Source organism: Dromaius novaehollandiae, chromosome 1, assembly GCF_036370855.1.
Source record: "Dromaius novaehollandiae isolate bDroNov1 chromosome 1, bDroNov1.hap1, whole genome shotgun sequence".
Taxonomy (NCBI): domain Eukaryota; kingdom Metazoa; phylum Chordata; class Aves; order Casuariiformes; family Dromaiidae; genus Dromaius; species Dromaius novaehollandiae.
The window spans coordinates 179,975,619-179,998,012 of NC_088098.1; the positions used below are offsets into that span (position 1 = coordinate 179,975,619).

Consider the following 22,394-nt stretch of genomic DNA (forward strand, 5'->3'; position numbering starts at 1 on the left):
ATTGCTTCCTAGAAATAGTCTTAGAACTCACAAGGAAAGGTACCATTCTCATCTGGTTTTGGGTTATGTCCAGTATTTAGTCCAAGAGTCATTAGTGAAATAGTAATGGAACAGCAAACACAGCAAAATTTGGCTTGCAATTGTAACAGAGAAAAGCAGAGAAAAGAAATTGAGAATTTTTTTTTTTAATTTAAACAAAGGGACCTATATAAAAATGAGGCAATTATTAAGAAAGTGAAAAGCCAAGAAACTCAAAGGACCAGTACAGATCACAGGTGGTCTACAAGCAGCCAGGGGGTTGTTTAAGTTGGTGTATTAGAAAACCTGGTAAAATTTCAAAATAATTGAAACCAAAACCAAACAGAAATAAGTTGAGAGATGTGAACTTCTCTGCTTTGAGTAGAAGGTATGGAGAGCCATGACATAGCCTATCCATTATTCTATCTACTTATAATTAGTATGTCTTTGTCTATTCAACTGTCAAAGATACAGACATAGTGGCTATTTAGGTAGAAGAATAGAGTCACCTTAATGTCTTCTGACCTGTTTGGGTGGTTACACAGCAAAATCTAACTCATAGATATTAATCTAGACACTTTAAAATAGAAACTATAAAATATTCAAGGAATTTTCTATATTGTTATATAAAATTCTGGTAGATTTTTATGACTGGGAAGTTGTGAGGGTCAATCAGTTTTGTTTTATTCACTATATTTTTATTTATGTGTTCAGAAAACTATTCAGAAGGAAGTAATGAACATTTCTTACAGATTAAGTAATCAAAAAAATTATTTCATAATAAAAGGTGTTAAAAGTATCTCCTTTTTCAAAATGGCTTTTCAATCAAATTTGAAAATGCCAGATTGACAGCCAATGAAACTGAATTTTTATTTACTGATACAATGACAGTGCAAATTATCCCTGTTATTCTGCCCTTAATTGTACTGTTTTGACATCAGATGACTCATATTTAGCTTGAAATTTTTAAAGACTCTATACCTATTTTTTACATGCCTAAGTGAATAGTTATTTGTGTAAGAATACTGTTATACTCATTCAAAAATTCTATATAGAGAAGTTTCAACAGTATTACTTCTTTCTTTATTTCCCTGTGTATTGATGTTGCATTAGAAATTCTGCATGTGTGTACATAACGTCTTAACTGTGCAGCTTTATCTGGAAGATAACAATAACATTAGATACACAGTACATTTCTTCTGTGCCCAAAGGGTGAATACCGCAGAGTTTCTTCTGAAATGGTTGAAAAAAAAATCACTAATTTATACTCTAAATCAGTCCTCCCAAGACCACCTCTATCAGCAGTATTGATGAAGAATGGTGAAGAAAAAGAATTATTAAACAGTAGTAACTGTAAGTGAATCTTTTATTTCTATTACTATACCCTTCATGGATTCATGTCTTTTATTATGTCATACATCTTGGCATTCTTCTGGTTAGATTCATTCATTGATTTTTTTCATATTAATGTGTTCATGTGTAACAACCTGGTCTCTGAAGAGCTCTACTATTTTCAATTGGATTTCTCATATGCTTCTGAAGTCAAACCCATTTCAGCTCTGTACTGGTTCACAGATGTGTCTTGAAGGAGTAATAACCTTCTTGTAATCCATCCTCTTTTACTCTCCGAGGAACAAACAGGTAAAACATCACACAGTGTAAGTAACGGGTGACAACCCATGCTTAGATTAAGCACTAAACTCTCCAGTAAAAGATACTTTTTATTTTGTGTTTGTACCAGTCCAGTAAAGCTCCTAATTTTTAGCAGAAAAATAAAAGTCATTCTTCTTATACAAATGAGTAATGATAAATATGCAAAAAGACACCCAGGTTTAGTATATGTTAAAACAGAGCTATAGTAAATCTGTCCCACAAACTTGCTTTCCTGAAATAAGTACATTAAAAAAAAAAAAAAAAAGTGGTCAGTGTTTCCTAATCTCTAAAGCAATGTTTGATTAGTACACAAAAATAATAAGCTAAGATAGGATAATTCTGTAAATAGTGGCAGCTCAAATCTTCTGGCTCAGAAATATTAAATAAATGGCCTAAACAAATCTTCCCCTTGTTAAATAAGTCCTTGAAAAACAGAACTTTTTGTCTGGTCCTACACTCCTGTTCAGAAATTTTCCTTATTTTAAACAAACTTTCCAGAATATCTTCTTGGTATATCTATAATGATAAATAGGAGAAAGTCATGGAGCAAGTTCAAGCACTAGACTCCTGGTTGTCCTTGTTGTTTAATTGCTCATGTCCTAGCTCAGGTTTGGATTGCTGCAGCTAGCTCTTTGCCAGATATATCTTCTATAAAAAGGTCTTTAAGTGCTATGGATTCAAGACAATTTGAGCTTTGGAGCTCTGTCCTGATTTTTATTTAATACTAGAAAGAGATATAACCTTCAGATATTCAATTTTCAATTCACTTTCTACTGTGGGCAAATTCTTGCCCCTCTTTGCCCTGTCCCATTTATGTCTGTGCTATAGCTGCCTGCCTGTCATGCACAACTGCCTTCTAGAAGCACAGCCCAGTTGACCATATTTAGTTACTTTTAGGGGAAAAATAGAAGACTATCGCTCACTCTTTCTCTCAGTCTGGATAGATTTTGCTTGATAATCTGTGGCAACCCAGACAAGTAAATTAAGCATCGGCTCTCTTCTGTGCTGCACAGACCCACTCTTTCTAACAAAACAGAAAAAAAAAAAAACCATAGTAATCATGCAACTATGATGAGGCAAACCATAAGTGTATTGTTTGTCACGGTTTGTAACAAAGAATAGCAGAGAAGGGTTTATTTTATGAATATTCAGTTAAAAAATTCTCAGAAATAATTGTTTGAAATAGGTAAAACTAATGGAAGCTGTGGAAAGATGTGGAAACTTTTCTCCTACTTTTTGGCATATATTACTATTTCACTGGACTTAGTATAGCACTACAGATATTAACAAGATCTGAAATTTAACACTAGAAATTGTCTGCAATTTTGATGACTTTATGTTATAAATTGTATGTTGTAGATAAAAATTTAGCATCTTGAAAACTGTAATTGAATTCAAAAACATTCTGATATGTGTGCGCTGAGACCCTCCAGCTTGAACAACACAGTCAATGTTGTCATTATTTGCAACTGGATAATTTAAAACTATGTGGTTGTGATTTTTCAAATATTTAATTTCAGTGACATCTGCCTCAATATATACAGATGTTTTGCATTAGCTTAAAACATTGTTAAAATGTAAATAACTTTAAAAAACTAGCAAATAAATATCCTATTAATGTTGAGAGTATCTGGTGTTTTGCCTTCAAGTAAAAGAAATACATTTTTTTTTTGTCTGAAGCTAATATCCTAGAGGCCAATGAGAAAGTTATTTGGGGATGAAAAAAGAAGGGGAAAAGAACCGATATTCAGTAATCAGTATTAATGAAATATGATCTTTTCAAGCCTCCCTCTCCTTAATTGAAAATCAAATGAATATATTAGAAATGTGTGAGAAAAACACTGGAGAGAAAATGAAGTCAATTGACAATTAGAAGAGAAGTATGATCTCCCAATCAACTCTTTAATTTATAATTGAAAATTAAGTAATATAAGGTACTGTGAGCATCTGTGTAAACAACACTGATTAGTCATTCAGATAAAATGAATACAAATTTGTTATATAAAACAATATGAACAACAGTAGACTTCACAGTTGTACTGCAAAAAAATGAGAAATCAGAAAATGTCAGTCTCTCTAATGAAGAATTATTTAATAAGATGCTAAGTGTGTAAGAAATTAGGTAATAGTAGAAAATTACAAAACATGAAATATATGAAAAATACATAAACATTCATTTTTGAGAGTGTTTTAACTAAATGAGTCAGTAATGATGACACATCTATAGAAATGCTATGGGGAAATAGAGATCTTAATGTGTAAATTACAGAACTATTCTATTATGATTTTTTGAGATGAAATAAGGAAAACAAAAAAACTCCTATGGCTCAGCATTAGAATGATTAATCCAAAGATGAAATTTAGGGCTTGTGTGTATACTTTGGAATAATGGCATTCATGCTAATGAGAATTAGACTGGATGTATAAGAATAATATGCTAGATTTGAAAAAAGGGAAGTAAAAACTTCACAAGTGAAGAGTAAGAGAGTTTTTTTTTTTTTTAATAATTGGACTTGAAATTACACTTTGGTATATAGAAATGTTTAAACATTCTGAAAGGCCAAACTACACAGAGGAGATAATCAGGTGTGACAAAGCATATTTTGTTGTTCTATTCCCTTAGCTGTTTACTGGCGCCGTATTTGTCACAAAACAACTGAAGTATTTGTGTTATTCATGTTACAGAGAAAATAAATTGCTGTTTTCTATTTTGAATTCACTTAGAATTAACACACTGTTCTTGTTATCTCTTTTTACAAGAACCCTATTTTGAATTTGGATGGAAGTATATTAGTCTTTTAAGTTCTTTGTTATTATTTGATAGAAAGTGAGTGTATACATTTGCATTTATATATGCAATACATTACTCTTTTAGGATGCTTCTAAGAATCAGTGAAAGCCAAAATGATCAGTAGACAAGAAGAACTAGGACCCCAAATTTTGATGTTTACATTTTAAATCCAAACACTGTACACAGTTTCTCTGATGCTGGGTAGACCCAGAGGCACACTTTTTTGTAGCTACATTTTGACACCTAGAACTTTATTCTATGTTTACATTGCTAAAGAGTCTTCTCTTTAGGTCCAATAGGTCCAAAGAGTTAATTTAACAGTGGACCCTAATCACTGTTATCTCGCGGCCCTGGTCTGCTCTGAGTCCTTTTGGATATCTCCTTTTTTCTCTCTCAAAAGAAAATCCCAGACACCGTTCTTGTGACCATTTATTTCATGAACATTTCCAGGAAGTAGTAGAGATGATACCACAGCAACTTTTACTCCCTTTTGACTCTCATAAACTACTGCATCCAGATCTACACTCTCAAACATCTCACATCAATCAAACATTTCCCCTTTAATCCCTACCCTGTACAGTGCACGTTGACCTGTAGAAATACTGATTCATATCTTGCTACTTCAAGAGAGCGAGAGAGTAGTATATGTTAGAAAAGTTTATTTTCCATGTAAACCAGACAAATTCAGATAAAAATCATGCAGAAAGGGCTCAGTGCAGTTGCCTATGGACCATCATCATATGAGAAGCCTTTTTATATGCCACCTGACCTCCACCTGCTCTTACAGAATAGCACAGGTCTCCTAGGTCATGTGGTGTTTTCGCCAGTACCACATGGATGTCTTGAATGCCTTAAGACATCTCCGTGTTACCAGATGGCTAATGCAAAGTCAGTCTGATCGAGCCTTAAGTGTCCACGTTAACATGTATAGAACCACTCTTGGGGTTTCACTGCTACTCCAGCTCCTTCTGCTTAGTATACAGTGGGAAATTAGACATCTAGACAGCATATGGACACCTACATATAGATATCTGAATTTAGGTGTCTTAATCTTAAACTGAATGACTCCCAAAGTGCCTCCAAGGCTGATGCAACTCCATGCTTCCCACAGCATGGAAGATGTTCTTATGGAAGTTTTGTTCCAGTAAAGTTATGTTCAATATTAGATGATAAAATATATCATTTTACTGATTTTTTTGAGCCAAATATGTTTTTATTTCTTAATCAAAATAATTTATCTGACTCTGCCCTTATACAGTAGATTTTCTTTTTACTTGAGAAAATAAAATCCAATACCACTGATGATGAGTAAAAGCATATTTTTTTCCTAGAATCTTATAACACCTACTGTGACCAGAATCTCTGATGCAGTGCTATATATTTTTCAGTGGTACTTTCAAAACAACAGTAACACAAATCCAAATCTTGAAAATGGTGTGAGAATAATGATATATTATTATATCCAGCTTTTAGATTTCCAGCTCTGGGAAGGAAATTCATAAACCCAAGGCAGAACAGAGAAGCTAACTGAATATTGGGCAGGGTCAGTTTAGGCAGCTGGGACTAGAATAGGCAGAATCCTAAGATATATGTCAACTAGATTACAAAAATGGCTGGGGAGAAGAATTCAACTTAAATTCTGCCTCTTGTTTGAGTTTATATAGCTGTCCATACTTCTGAGTTTGTGTGAGGCTGGAATTGACAGCACAAAATCTCTTCTTACGTATAGATATTTATACCATCTTTTTGGATACGAAATACTAGCTGACACTTTCTTTGAAAATACAGTTGATGGGAGAGGCAGTGACAAACATAACCTTTCTCATAATGGCCTATGAAGAAAAAAAAAGTAAGAATCTTACCACTGGGAAAAAATAAGGAAGGGGAACACGACTGTCCTTAGGAGTGGTGTAATCAGGGTCCAATTCACAACACTGCTTATGCATTTTGGCCAATTACTATAATTCAGAACACACAACTCAGGACTCTTTCCTTTGGCTCGTTCCTTGCCTGCAATGTCGTCTTTCTTTTTATGTTCTGCTCTTACAGCCCAGTGAGTCTTGAATCATTTTTTACACAGTGACACATTTCCAGCAGTATAGGGAAGGGACAATAATCTCACACAGACAATAATACACCTACACGGAAGCCTTGCACTAACACTTCTTTCTCTAGAGATGCTATGACCTACATCTTCAGGCTGGAGCTGGGGACTTAAAGCCCTGATACTCCATTTTGCTGATAGCTGTTTTAATCATCATATATTAAATAAAAGCTCATCTCTGAACTGTAGTTCTGAAAGAAATTAGCCATGGTTTTTATTGTACCTGATAAAATCAATATTGTTAACCTTTAGCAGGTGTGATCTGAAAGATTTGCCTCTCCTTTTGACTTTGATACAATGGAGGTATATTTACTAAAGGACTGTAAACTTTATTATAAAATTTATTTTCTCAGTCATGGGACTGTGGTTTCTCTTAGTGTAATCTGCATTTTTGAGAATACAGCTCACTAACAATGTAATGTAAATTATATATGTCAAAGCATGCTTTTATATGAAAATAAATTTAGGAGTATGCTCTTGCTGTACCTAGTGATGGATTAGAAGAATACCTAGAACCTACATGGGGAGCAAGATTCATGCTGTGCCACTCCATACAAAATTAATATCAGTGTTATATTATTATGCCACTTGCATTTTTCAAACACCTTCTGGGAATTAAAAAGGATAAGCCAATCATCAATAAGAATGCTTTCATATTAAGCAACATTTGCTTCAGTCAAACGTTTATTTAAATAATTGTAGTTCTTCCATTTGTTCCAGTAATGGCCTCAGAAACAACAACGACAGGGTTTTTTGACCAGACTCATAGGATATATCTTTGTGAATTCACAAATTTCAACAAATTACAGCCTTCACTGACATCAAAATAATCTGAGTAAGAGAATCACCTCAAAAAACAGAAGTTTACTATATATTTATGTGTATATATATGTTTACTGAGCAAAGAACTTGAAGATCTTGTTTACAGGGTATTTTCTGAGGAAAGAGATTTAATTATGATGATTTAAGCTGTGTGGATTCAAAAGGGTAAACAGAAAGAGAAGAATAAAAATGCCTGTTAACTATACTTACAGCATCTGTGCGATTGCATACCTGGTACTTCCGGAAATCCTGGGTTGCAAATAGATTTTAAGAAGAACCCCTCAATAATGCAGAATCTTCAGAAGATTGAGCTCCACTCTCTCATTCACATATTTTATTCTTTCCACCATGACTTGAGCTTTTTCAGTTTGTGCATGTTTTCTGTGTGCACTAAACCATCTTGCAGGGATGCAGGCTTCACAGAAGAATCTGGAATTTAAACAAGGCAGTGCTGAATCAGATGGCATTATTTTTTCACTGCTTCCTCCCTTGAGTTTTGCGTGGGAGAGTCCCACCAGAAGCAATAGGACTTTCTCTTTTCTAGCTGATTATTTCAACCTAAATACATTGTGCATTTAATGTATTTGAGAATACTAAGGAAAACAGGATAAATGCTGAGTTCTACAATCCTGTCTCAAACAACTCATCTTACTTGAGTCACTAGAATCCATTAAATGGCACACACAAAAATTCCATGTTGAAATACTGCTACTGCTGTAGAACCAAGTTATGCTTCTTTCCTAACTTATTACATTCAAAATTTTGTTTTGGGCAAAAAGCCAACACATGTTATGGATCCAGTAATATATTGCAAATTCAGTTAAAAAAAAAAGGGGGGGGGGGAGAAAAATTCAGTTAAAATGGAACTTACACAACAATGATCCAAATTCCTCCATTAAAATAAAAAAAAAGTGAGAATTAATAATGCAATTAAAATAGCAATATACAGGATATACTATCTCGTTGCTGTTCCATTTATGTGAGGTTTTTCTTCATCCTTCCAGTTGTTGAAGGATTCCTGAGTGTGTTGACCAGTCTTCCTTGGGCAAAGGGGATGGGGAAGCTGTCATAGCAAGATGTTAGCATCCCAAATTCCAGTCAGGAAGGACAAAAATCAATGTTGATGGGGTCAGTTTCTTGCTCTTCCGGTTCTTTTCAAATTGGGGTTTGCTTGGGATCATATCATTTTTTTTTATCATTCACTGCCAGTGTGCTTCTCTGCCATTGCTCAGCAGTTCTATATTATGCTACAGTTTTTACTTATCCATGGTTGTTTCCTGGACTTTTGTAATATATAACACAGTTAAGCTTTACAGCCTCTGATACGGATAAGCAGTACATCACACAATTAAGAAAAGCCAACCTCAAGAAGTTCCAAAAAGTCCCAATGAATTCAAGGATTAAGGGTAATGAACAAGGTCTGCGGTTAAGCTATAAACACTTAAACACTTGTTTTTGCTGTTAGACTTTATATAACAAGCAGCTTTGCAGCTAGAGCAAGCAAACCAAGACAAGAGAAGTTAATAGAAGTCCTTAGGCTAATATGGTCTGTTGCTATCAATAACATCGTATTTACTGTACTACAAGGTTAGACATTAATTGATAAAATACTGTTATAATATTAAGCTGGAAATAGAAGGGTTGTCAGGTCCAACATAACTTATATCAGTGATGACATGGCTCAAAATGTAGGCAGAATTTATATTCCACCAAGGTGAAAAACTGAGCAGTAGTAACTAGAATGCACCTCATATTCACTATTTTTATTGTGAATGCTTTCCTAATATATTGCTAGCAAATAAATAGCCATTGAATTTGTCTGGCTTTCCAGAGGCTGGACAAGATTACACTGCCACAAAATGCAAGTAGTCAACTACTCACTGTCATACCATACTAATTCTTGGTGTTTGTGACTCATATCAAGACAATGGAGAATGATGATACACTATATTACAGCCTCCAGTCTTTGTTTAATTCCTTTACACCTTGTTAAAAACATATCAGATATGTTTTCTGTCATACCAGCACTCTGAAGAGTTTAAGAATGGCTTGAGAAGAGTGGAGGAAGGTGAACAAATGTAAAGTTCTATGACATGAGATTTGTCTATAAATAGTAACAATTTTCAGTGATGTTCAGTGCCTGACTTCACTCAGATTTTTTCTGTTGCAAGCATAGTTTAATTATGAGCCAGATGTTGTTGGTATGGCATGAATTTTGTCTTGTACGTCTTTTCCATGACTTAACTGAAGCTGAGTTTGTTTGGCTGTGTTCCCTGGGTCTCACTATGGTCAGCCCACTGCAGGCTGTGGAAATGAAACCTAGTAATATCTACTGTTAATCAGATTATGGATTCCCACCAAAAAACATGGTCAAAACAAGCTTTTCTTGCAATAATTATTCACTATTTAGACTGGAATTCCAGCAAACCAGTTTTGATTTGTCCATTTTGTTCCATTCAGGTCTTTCTCCAAATCATTTTAGCAGACATGGTCATACACATTACATCATTAGTCTCAGTAATCCTTGTATATTTGCATCAGCCTTGTTTTTGTATCAGAACATTTGCATATATACATATATATACATATATATTAAAAAAAAAGCTTTTCATATATCATGCTGGGTTAGATTTTCCATTTCTGGAATAATTTAATGTAGAGGCCTCTTCACATTTATGCATCATCAGAGGAATGACATTATGGAATAGTGGACTCTGAAAAAGCAGGTTTAAATGCAGACTTTGATATTTCTGTGAGAGTGAATATTTGAAGTTGTATTTAGGAGGCACAAAGCTTGTATGTACATTTTTTCGCACACACACACACACACTGCAAATCTGGGGCAAGACCTATTCCTTTCCAGAGAACAGGCACAGTACTGTATTCCATCTAAAACGGTCTTCATATTTAGGCATATAGTTTGCTTGCTTTGTGTAAATAACTATTTCACTCAGTCACTTTGCCTTGGATTCTTAATTGAATTTTGTTGTAGCTAAAAGGCAGTCTGAGAATGGTAAAGCTTATTTATAACAGTCTTCAGGGAAAATATAGTTACATTTATCTTAAGCAGATGCTGTTATAAAACAGTAGTAAATCACACATAACTTTATAGTGGGTTTGATGGAAACATTGCATAGCATGTAATCATTCTGTATGTTTTTAATGATACTAGCTTTTATATTACGCTATTCAGCAGATTTTGATGTCATCATCTGTTACGCATTCATGAATGATTAATTTCCTAAGAAAGTAGTTACTTTCCCTAGTCATTTCAAAAACATGAACATAAAAGCTTTTTAAATACCCCCTTCATCTCTATATTCTGATAAAGAACTGTGCTAGTCCAAACTGACAAGTTTGCTTTACCATTTTCCCTCAAATTCATATCTTGGGCTAACAATTTGTGAACAAGCCAGTGCAAATGCAATGTTTTTTTTTTTTCTTTGTTTGAACTAGGTTGTAAGATGTTGCCAGCACCTTCCTGGCTTGGCTTTGCATACTCTGAGATGAGAAATGATGGGAAGCATATAATGTATATATCTGTGTGTGTGTATACACACACACACACACACACACATATACATATATCATTTTCAACTCCTGCTTCCTGTGAAGAGTGTCTGTTCTTATGTCTAGGCACTCAGTGCAGTCTTTTCAGTGACAGACTTATTTCCATTGCCATTCCTGTACAATTAGTGTCAATTCAAATCCAGAGAAAAAGAAGCAAACTCAGATGCTGTCAGTGAGCTCCGGGGTAATTTATAAGGTCTATGTATCACAAAGGAATGTTGCACTTCATGTAAAGGATTATATTAACTTCCACAGGCTTCAGTCTCTTCCTTTTCTAGAAACAGAAAAAGCTTTTCACTTATTGACCACCATTGTTCACATTTTCCAGATTCATAGCAGAAATAAAAAGATAGAAGGATAGAAGGATAGAAAGAAAGAAAGAAAGAAAAAGAAAGAAAGAAAGAAAGAAAGAATTTTTTTTCCTCAAAAATTTCCTGTTGGAGAAAACACTGCATTAATTTGTAGAATTCAAAGAGTTATTGATTGAGGATTTGGCTGGGGGGAAGGAGTCTTAGGTCAGGGCATAGAGACTGCAAGATTTGCTGTTCTGTCTGCTGTTACTTAAGGGGGAACCACAGGCAAAGAACCAATAACCTGAAATTAGAGAACAGTGATCTTCTGTATATTACAAGGTTAAAAAAAATGGAAAAAAGCTGGCCTTGGGTTGCTTTTGAGAAACTATGATTAAAAATTTCTTTTTTTATATAAATGTATTTTTTATATATTTATCTGAATCAAATGTCTTTTAAGATCATCCTATGACAATTTTTCATAGCAAAATCTAGAAATGCTTGATGAACCTCAAAAGTGCTTGATTTATGTATACATAATATAATCTTAGCTGCTGGGAATTGTTGATAAAATTATGTTAATTTACAATATGTTCCTCAATGTTCTTTCAGCGCTAGTGACAGCTAAAATGAAAATTAGCATATAATATTTAAAGTTAGCTATAAAATTAAATATAGATTTCATAATAGTTTACTACAAGTTCTTAGCTGTTTATTAGTTTTTGGATTGAGTTATTGCTTAATGCTCATATAAGCACCAAATCCTTACTCTGATTTCCCTCAGAATGAAAACACCATAACATTTTTAGGACAGCCACATCACTAGCTTACCTATGCTGCTTTAGTTGGCTATAGTTAATGGCAGACTACATCAGTACTTATGTCCCAGTACTCTCCTACATCAGTACTTATGTTCCAAGGATAATATGGCTATATGTGTTTGTATTTGGGGGAAAAGAAATTTCAGGGCATAAACATGAATAAAACAAGCAGCTATGCTGGCACAATTCCTGTCAAGAGCAGATAGGCTTTTGTCTTTTTACAGACAAAACCTATGTTTTGGATCAGACACAAATAATTTTTTTTATTATTATTCATACTGTAATTTAAAATTATATGATGGAAGCTAAAGTCACTTTATTCTTCCTAAATTCTGCAAGCTGAACATTTTTTCTGCAATATTTAATATTATCGATCAACCCCCTTTTTTTTCTGAATTATACCTCTTCAAATGCATGTTAGCAGTGAGTAATAAATAGTTAACAGTAAAATGATTTACCAAATGCTATAGGATTTTGGCCCATGGGAGTATTGATGTTGCATTCTGGCGAAGATAGAGGAAGTCAGTGTTCAGAACTTGTATTAATTTTAAAGTTTCAATTTGATAATTGAAAGTTTTGTTCTGCTTCATAGCCCTGATCCAATGTTTGGGTTTTGATATTATGAACTTTCTGCCAATGAAGAGGCAAGAGTAATCTGGCATACTGAAATCTGTAATCCAGCTAACAATGAATTTTTGGAGAGTGAATTACCTCTGTAATTGGTTATAAAGGAGCTGGTGTTTTGTTTATAGGTTTAGTTATAAACAACAAAGAAGTTAGCACAAAGTTGGCAAGAAAGAAGAATAATGTCCTCAGGAATTGTGGTCACACTGATGAAAAAGAGGAGAATTTTTGGCTGTTCAAATTGCACTATAAGGTTTATATTCCTAAATGACATCTGACCACGTTGCAAGGTATCTGAATTCAGGAGTTAACTGGTTGACAAACCCTATCTGTGTCAATGGAGACCCTGCAGAGGACGATAACCAAGGAGTAAGGAAGCAGAGACTGGAGATATTCTGATGAGAATTATGAGAAAGTATTACTACCACTACTACTACTACTGCTGCTACTACTGCTACTACTACTACTAAAAATCCGTGTAGGAAAAGGTGCCAAGTAATTAACAATGATGCTTCAAGATAGCCAAAGAGAACAAAATACAAAGAAGAGGAGAAAAACCAACAGACAGCAAACATAAGAGCTAGGACAGTATACCATCTTAAGTCAGACCTCAGAGAAGCTTAAGAAACGTTCATACTTAATCAGAGAGACAATCCTCACTGGGCATTCTGTTGTCCTTTCAGTCGTATGTAGAATATTCCACTGGTTATTTAGTTAATATTGTTTCCTTTTTTCTGCTAATCAAAATTAAAATCAGAATAAACAAGACACACAGGAGAGTGTGGAATTTCTTTATGGTCTCTAGGGTCATATTGGAGTCAATAAAATTACAATAGACAGTCATTGACAGAATTTGTTAAATTTTAATATTTTAGTGTTAAGGGGGACGTTTATCTAAACAATCCTCCCAGAAATCTGTTCTATTCCTTGCTTGATCAAAAGAAAGATGAAGTGAAGAAATAATGAAGGTGAACAGTTTCTTAAAATAAAGATGTAAAAGGGAAACTCTGGGTTTCATGAAGCATCAAGACATATACTAAGTAACATTAGCCATAGTAACTTAGATGGCTTCAGACTAATTACAGAAGCGTGTCGTGGCAATGATGAAGTACCCCTATACATCCAGACTCTTGAATGTGTACACAAGCTACACACACATTAAAGCCAATGGGAAGGAACAGGGGAGGAAATTTTGAAATTGTAGGTAAAGAAAGAAATTGGGGGGTTGGGAAAACAACAAAAAAGAGGCATTAAAAGACTTATGAAAAGGAATGCATTGTGATTAGTATTACTGAAACTTAATGAGATATTTTTAATGAATGGAATATTGAGATTAACGATTAAAATTTGTTCCTAAAGATAAGGTTAGAAAATGGCACAGAGCAAAAATACATTACCTTAGAGACAAGACAGGGTGAAATTTTCAATACATATCAAAAGTGATACATTTCAAACTATTTGGGTTTCTACAGTGTTCTACATCTGTTTTTTTTTTGTTTTGTTTTTTTGTTTTTTTGGTTTTTTTTTAGTTTCTATGTGAGTAAGATGTCTCAGGTCCCGTTATTCTCAGTGAGGTCTATGGGTGGAATAGCTATAGACATCTAGTGCATTTAGTATCATACTGCATACACCCTTAGTGCTTTAGGGTGTTTTTCCTGGCTTTCATTTATGACTCAAAAAGAAGAAAGGCCCTGCACCTGCATCATATCTGCCATTCTTTGTCTTTCTTCTATTATCTAGGGCAAATATCTAGGGCACATATGGCACTTCTATTTCAGCAACTGTGTAAGAGTCTAAAAGCTTTAAAATATCTAAACAGTTTAGCAAGTAATCTGTTAATGGTGTATTACTGTAAGTTAATAACAATTGTTTGTTGTTTGAACTTCCTAATTACACTTTTCAACTTGAAACCACAAATCCTCTTAAGGTCTTTTCTAAATATCTACATCCATTACTAGATTTAACTACTCTTTAGCTGACTTGCTGTCTAACATTTATTTTAGCATCATTTTCCCAGTCTCCCTTTTATTTTCAGTGTCTTCAAGGGACCACAGGGTTTAAAGTACTGTGTAATCATATATAATGATGTAACAGATATTACTTTCAGGAAAGTCTACAGGAACAGTCACTCCTTCCTTTTCAACTCATTTTCCCGTGCCAGAACACAAAGAATAATACATGATGACATGATACAGAACATTTTGCTACAAAAGATTAAAAAAAAACAACTATCAAAATAATAAAAAAGAGATAGGAATATGTCCTTTACTTGTGTGTAATGTCTGGGAGTTTCTCAGGTGAAAATATCTAGATAATGTAAGAAGTCAGCTATGTGTTATGGTATGGAGAAAGTCAAAAAAATCCCACAGACACACAATATTCTTGAGTAATCTGGTCTGGAGGGAAATTCTTTCCTGACATCTTCTTGAACAAAACATATTAGAGGCATAAGAGATTTCAGTATTGTTCTACTACCTGTAACCAGTTTCAGATGTTTCAGGAGAAGGTGAAAAAATAAAGATAGATATGTAGGTAGGAAGGGGAAAAAAACATATTTTTTGGAATTACAGGTGATCAGAAGAATCACTGGTACATAATTTTGTTAATTGTATGTAATAGAGTAAGATGAAATAAGTTCATTGGCAGCCATTTTTCAATACATTCCTTAGGATAGCTATGTATGACTTTAAAATGTCTAACTCCAGGTGTCTCTGTTCCTTTCATGTAGATACTTCCAAAGAAAGCATTATTTTGAAATAATTTAGTTTTCATTCTCATTCAGGAAAGTTGTTACAGAATTATACGCTCTTCATAGTTAGAAAGTTTTTTCTGATTTCTGATCTAAATTTATTCATAACCTACCTAAGCGTCTTGTACAAATAATGTCCTTTAATTTAGATAATCTTCTTCCTAACTTTTTATGGAAAAAAAATATATAAAGATTAGTGTAAGAGGACTTAACTTCTGAAATGACTTTGAATCAGTTAATAATGTAAATAATTATTAAATTTAGAATATCAGAGCTATTACAGGAAAATGAGCACTGTATTTATTAATCTTCAGTTATGCACCTGGCACAAGAAACAAATACAATCTATGCCCCAAAGAGCTCATTTCCCAATTTGCACAACCAAATCAGGTTAATTTTATCTTATTTACATCATTTTAAGGTCAGTACAAGGTTAGGAATATATTTACTATGAATTACTATGGATATATATTATAGTCTCATAAAACTAAGTCATTTTGCTGACACACTGTTAATTACTTCTTGTGGATCGACATCACTAGGGAGAGAAAGCAGCCATGCAAATTTTTATCTCATATTACAGCCAACAGCGTAGAAGAGAGAGAGAGAGGGAGAGGTTTGTCTTCTCTAAATTTCAAACATACTGTATGTAGTTCGGTATTCCTGGTTTCATATTGTGATCAGAGTATACACATGTTGCTACTGCTCTTTATATATTTATAATACCCCATTCTGATCATATGGAAGGATGTATGTACATTTAGGAAATAACTTAAAAAGTGCTACTGCTCTTTATATATTTATAATACCCCATTCTGATCATATGGAAGGATGTATGTACATTTAGGAAATAACTTAAAAAGTATTCTTTACAGGGTCACACCGGAGTGGCAAGTCTATGTGTTGTTGAAGAGGCCAATACTTCTGTGGTGGGTGGGAAGAAACTTGACCATTCATACCTATTAAAAATAAGGGCTTTCACATAACTGAATGGCATTTAGCTTTTGCAGTCTTAGAGCTTTATTCTGTTATTATTCACACAGAATATCATGTTCTTCCAAGAGTCCCAAAATCTCAATCTGAGTAAAGGTGTCGGTTTAGGTTCTCCTAATACTTTTTTACACAAAATTCCATTGTATATCTGGCTATCTGTGTTGAAGGTAGATTATCATTATTTTGTTTTCAGTTGTTTATATAAATATGTGCTCTAAAATATTTTTTTCCAATATGCACCAGAAGCATCTAGAATATCCTTTTAATTCCATTTAGAATAAGATTAATAAGATTGCTCACTCGCTAATTTGGCATGTCTAATACCACACAGTGGTTGTTTCCTTTCCTAGCATAAATTCTAATGCCGTGAGATTTCCAAGGCCTTTTCAATATGCCGCTATCTTATCCATATGTCAGGCTACAGAAGTTGTCGCTAGCCATAAAGAAAAACTGAGATAATAACAAAAGGAAATATTAATTTCATCCAAATTTAAAACTTAATTTCATCCCAATTCAAAGTGCCATAAATAGCTAATAATCTATTATAATGAGGGTTTGCATGCTTTTTTAAAATATCAGACATGGTGCTGTTTCACATCAAAGAACTTTCCAGAAAAAGAAAAAAAAATCTATTGAAGACAAACTAATTTTAGAAATATTAATTAAGAAAAACAACATACTTTTATAAAACTTTTTTGTTTTCTTCACTCATGCTTTGGTAATAAAAGGACTGAAAAATCATTTAGTGCATTGAGGTATACATTTTGGTACTGTCTTGAGGTAAGACTTAGTGATATTCTCATCAGTCATTTAATGGCTTCCCAAATCACAAATAGGTTTGCCATTTGCAGGGGCAATTCCTTCTTTAGACATCTTCTAATTGTTTTTAAATTTGGCCATGAAAATATATTGAGAAATACTACAGCCTATGGTTCCAGGGTGATTAAATTCTCTGAGAAGCTTTTGAAATGGAGACAGGTTTCAGACTCATCCAAGCATGCAGATACCTGACCATTTCCCTGTAATCCTCCCTACAGTCTTAGAATACTTCTTACTTCTAACTAGAAGTCTATTAGCACTACAGTTTCTGTTTCTATGCTTCTATACAGTATACGTTATACACTGTCTGAAAAGAAACACATTTAAAATTGGGCTTTTTTTGGAATAGGGAAGGCTCCTTAATATTAATTTAAATATAAGTTCTCATCTGCAAAACAGAGGGAGAAATGCATTTTCTTATACTTTCCAAAAATATAATTAAATATCATTTCTGAGTAGGTTTATTAAGAACATGATGCATGAAACCATGGACCTATGAAAATAAATGGAAAAAAAATCCCGTCAACTTCAGTAGAGCCTTGATATGCATTAGCCCCCTGACAGCAATCTCAGTGTGGAATACAAAAGATTGTAGAGTCTATAAGCACATGTAGCGTTAAAATTTTGTACATTAAATTTTGATATGTACACTAATGTTGAGGTAATAGAGAATGGGAGAGTGCAAGCCAAAAAGCATGCTATTAACATAGCAAAAACTATTTAACTTGTCTAGCCCTTATACCATCTACTGACATAAATTAATACATAATTTTCACAAACCTGTACAACAACTCTTGAGCACGAAGATAGGAATGATTTTCACAGCCTCATATTTCCTTCAAAATTGTGAAGAATGCTCACATGCTTTAGTTGAGGTGACCTAAACCAATCTTCAAGGTGGGGAAGGGATGATAAGGAAAACCTAATTTCTTGGGAACACTTGTGTTTAAAGTAGTCTTAAAAAAACACACACACAAAATAAACAAGTGCACATTGAATGCTCCAGGGCCATGTATACACTACATGCTATGATGCCACATGATCTTGAGGAAAACCTTACGGAAAGATCTTTTAGTTGTGTAGGAGATGAAAACCTCTCCCTGCTCCCAGGAGGAGTTAATTGGATGAAATATCATAGTAACTTTGTGTTGTTCTAATAGTACAATTGGGGGTCTTAATCTCCATGTGGAAGATACAGGCTTGGAGGATACAAAATTAGCACAATCCTGTTTACAAAAAATGTAGTTAAATATTTTTTAATCATCCATGTAGTTCCATTATAGATTTTTTTGTTGTTTTTCCTAGTAAATACTAGTCCCTTTATTACATAGTATGTAAGGCCAGGATTTTAGGACAGATCCTTTTTAAAAAAAAAGAAAAAAAATCATTTAAGAACACAATTGTTCTCATGAGTGAGTCAAAAGTTACAAAACAAGAAGGGAAAACCAAACAGAAAACTTATTTGTCTCAGGGACAGAAGAACATTTCCTAAATATTGTATAAACCTCTATTGGTATATTTCTGACCTTACCGAATAGCTTTTTCTTGATGGAAGTCAGTCTGCTGTGAGTCAGTCCTTGTATTGGATGTATTTGCTGATAAGCTTTCGAATTCTTGCTGTAGACTTCCTTCGTAGGAAAGTCTACCCCCTCAGTTCTTTAGCAATTTTATACCCCCAGAGGAGTTTCCCAGACCTCCTGAGCCTTCCACTGCTTAGACCCTTTTCCCGCAAATTCTAGTTCTAGTTAAAGCCTTCAAGTCCAGTTAATAGGAAGGCAATGAGAGCAGGCCTGTGAAAGCCTTTCTTAATCTCAGGTGCTTTCAGCTTGTATGGTGCTATAGAGTTACAAGTCTGAGAAAAAATCAAAATTGTTAACAGAGCTGATTGCTCTTCAGAATCTTGACCTGTTTTTCCTCCATGTCATAATGATCCATCCCTTGTTTAGAAAGCAATATCCCTATATGTTTCCACTGGGGAAATCACAGACTCCACTCCAACCTATGACTTTTATACAGAATGTCATTCAAAGTCAATGGCCCAATCGAAAACCCATAGTTGCAAGAGAATGAGTCATTCATCATTAACGACTCTTGATTGTTCTATCACCATTTCTCGGTCTTTTTATTTGGTGCCAAATTTACACCACAAAATTGTTGTTCCAAAGCCCAAAGGAAATTTTAGCATCGTGTAGAAATAGCAAATGAAGATCACAACAAAATATAGAGCCTCTGAAATAAGATAGAATTCACAAGCTGAAAAATATTATTTCTGAACTTCTCTGCCTGTTTTCATCTTTATTTTTAAGCTATATTTTTTTCTTGAACTCACTATTTCATTTTAGCTCCCTGTTTTCATAAGCACTCCCTGAGGAGAAAGTGTAATTACTAATGCTAAAATTTAAACTGAACTTCTGAACTGATAATGTTTGAACATTTTGAAAGTAGAAAAATTCATCCCTAACTGATTTGTATGATACTACTCAGACAGCTCCACAAAACAGGAAATTCCAATATTATTTAATGCCAATGATATGATTTATTTTCATTAAAATACTATTTCAGAAAGAACAAGGTTTATTTCACTTAGTTTTAGTTAGAAGCATCAAAATTCCATATAAATTTACAATACTATCTTCTTCTTGAACAGCTTTTTTTTACATTGTCTGCATTTAAACTGGAGTCAACATTTCTTCCATGATGGGAAAATTCACTCAATAATGATTTTAGCAGGCTTATTTTTGACACAACAGCAAGTTAGTCTTTCTTTACAAACATAGGCTTCTTTCCTTTGTTTTTTACTGTTGCAGAAATACACACTACTCCTGTTGGACTGTACCTGCATTGTCTATGAAGTAGCACCTCAGAGCCTGGAAACTGGTTTGCTACTTACAGTATACATCCATACTTCATATATCCATACCTCCATTAGCAAAGTGTACGCTCCACAGCAGAATGGAAGACGTTGCACATCATAAAAGTATAGAGCTGTTTTCCTTCACCTAGACCTTTGATAGTTTTTAACACCAGTGTATTGATACAAATACCTGTCAAAACAGGATGATCATGATTGCCTCTATTTCACATCAACTTTGTATTAATGAAAACCATTGCATAGTGCATCTGATGTTACATATCACTGTACAATATATTACATCCTTAGAATATATTGGTGGCAGTTTAACTTTGAAGGAAGAGTCTTCTCTTTTAAAATCTAGAAGAAATAAATTTTGTTGTGTACTTAATGCCCAGCTTCCAAGCTGTAGCTTTTTTCAAAAAGATAAAATGTAAACATTTGAGGACAACATTATTGTTATCTCATTCACTTTTTGGGACCAACATTATCTCACTGGCACAGTTTCAAGGTAGAATGCTTTTAGGTGTGTAGAACAAAAATTTCTGTGGATGTTTAGTGAAGTATGTCTATTTAACACTCTGTCAAATTTGTAAGAATCATATCTTTCTGGAAGAAATAAACAATGATAATTAATGGCTGGCTCTGAGGTGAACTTCGAGAGAAGAAAAAATATTAACTTTACTTTTCTGTTTCCTCCTGTATCTTAAATGCCAGTTGTTTGCTCTTTATCCCATACTTGCACACAAACCACTGGCATTAACCATTGCTTGTTAAACATGCTTGAGGCTTGTTCGACATTTTTCTTAGACGACATTGTGTTGCGGATCACTGGTTTCCAATAGACAATTCTTAAATAAATTGTATCACTTTACCAAAAAAAAAAAAAAAAAAAAAAAAAAAAAAAAGAAGAAGGCAGATCCAGGATCATATTTATACTCCATCAATCATCTGAAAGAGCTTTTCAAGTCCACTTCAAATGTTGTTTCTTTGCCAGGGTAGAAGAATTGTGTGGCATATAAAAAAATGGAATGTTCCATAAGTAATTTAAGCTCTACCATTACAAATATTGTTTTGCTGGGGCACGCTAGCAAAATCTATATGTATGCCAATTATTCTATTAAACATCCAAGCCTGAAATAACCAGAGGTTTATTTCATTCATGTAACTTGAATGACCTGATGGTTTTTGATATTTTTATGGGAGGCATTTTGTAACTTAGTATCACGACAACTGGTGGCTAATAAATTACATGAAGTTCATAAAAAAGCTTGTAAATAAAAGCAAATTTACTAAGAAACAAAGATCCTGATTCTCCTTTTCTTCTCTCTGGTACACATCAGGAATGATTCCATGGATGTCAGTGGAGTTATTCTCGTGGGAGAAAGAAAAAAAAAAAAAAAAGAAGAAGAAAAAACAAATCCAAAATCTGGCTGACACAGTTCAGATGGTTCAGACTGATGCTGGTTGAGAGCTCTTCTATTCTTTTCTGATCCAGACAGATACCTATCAGACAAAGCACATGTAGCAAATTGACTATGCTTTTGGTAAGCTGAACAAACTCTTCCCTGCCCCTGTCATTTCATTTGAATTTTACACCTTACCAATTAATTCAGTCTTCTATGATCTCTCATAGCATGGACAGCATTATAACACTTAACAGTGTTCAACAAACAGCCATAAAGACCATAAATACTGCCAAAGGTATTGACTGATATTCCTATTACATTGGCAGAGAAAGTAAGGATGAAAGTTTATTTGCCCAATATGCATAGGAATCAAAATAAAATCAGCACTCAGCGCATTACCGTGATTGGGGAAAATCACTGCCTTCATGCAGATTAGGGACAGAATTTGGAAAAGAAAGCCAGAGTTTAGCAGAGTCCTCTCATCTGGGACTCAAGGCCTTTCAGTTGTACTCCTAAAAGTTCTTATTAATGTTAATTCTTATCAGTACCAACCTTGCTGAAAACTATTGCTTTCTCCAGGAAAGCCATAGCTTCCTAAAGTTACATCTAGCCTGCCATTTCCACACAAAACTATTCTGTCCGAGGAGGAGAGCTCATTATAACAGCCCCCAGTCCAACACCAAACAAGTTCTGGCTTAAATGCAGTAGGTAAAAAGAGAAGGGAGAGTGAGAAAGAAATACTTTCCAGTAAAACATATTATGAGGTGTCTCTCTGACTTTAGCCCTGTAGCATTTGGATTTGCAGCACTCAACAAGCTGACTCAGTTCCTAATTCAGGTTCTATTAGAAATGGAGGCAGCTCTCCCAAGCAAATGGATAT

General features: G+C 34.0%; 2 long non-coding RNA genes across 3 annotated transcripts in view; both read left to right on the plus strand.

The window, feature by feature from the left end:
• The window catches only part of LOC112988494 (uncharacterized), a 59,598-nt gene that overhangs the window by 28,011 nt on the left and 9,193 nt on the right, over positions 1-22,394 (plus strand). The window lies entirely within an intron of this gene.
• LOC135327140 (uncharacterized) lies at positions 259-21,427 on the plus strand. Of its 2 annotated transcripts, none has more exons than XR_010387219.1 (3): positions 259-406; positions 1,230-1,371; positions 20,062-21,427. It is a non-coding gene; the product is annotated as an uncharacterized LOC135327140 (long non-coding RNA). The 2 variants fall into 2 exon arrangements; XR_010387220.1 differs by lacking the exon at positions 20,062-21,427 and adding an exon at positions 12,822-13,461.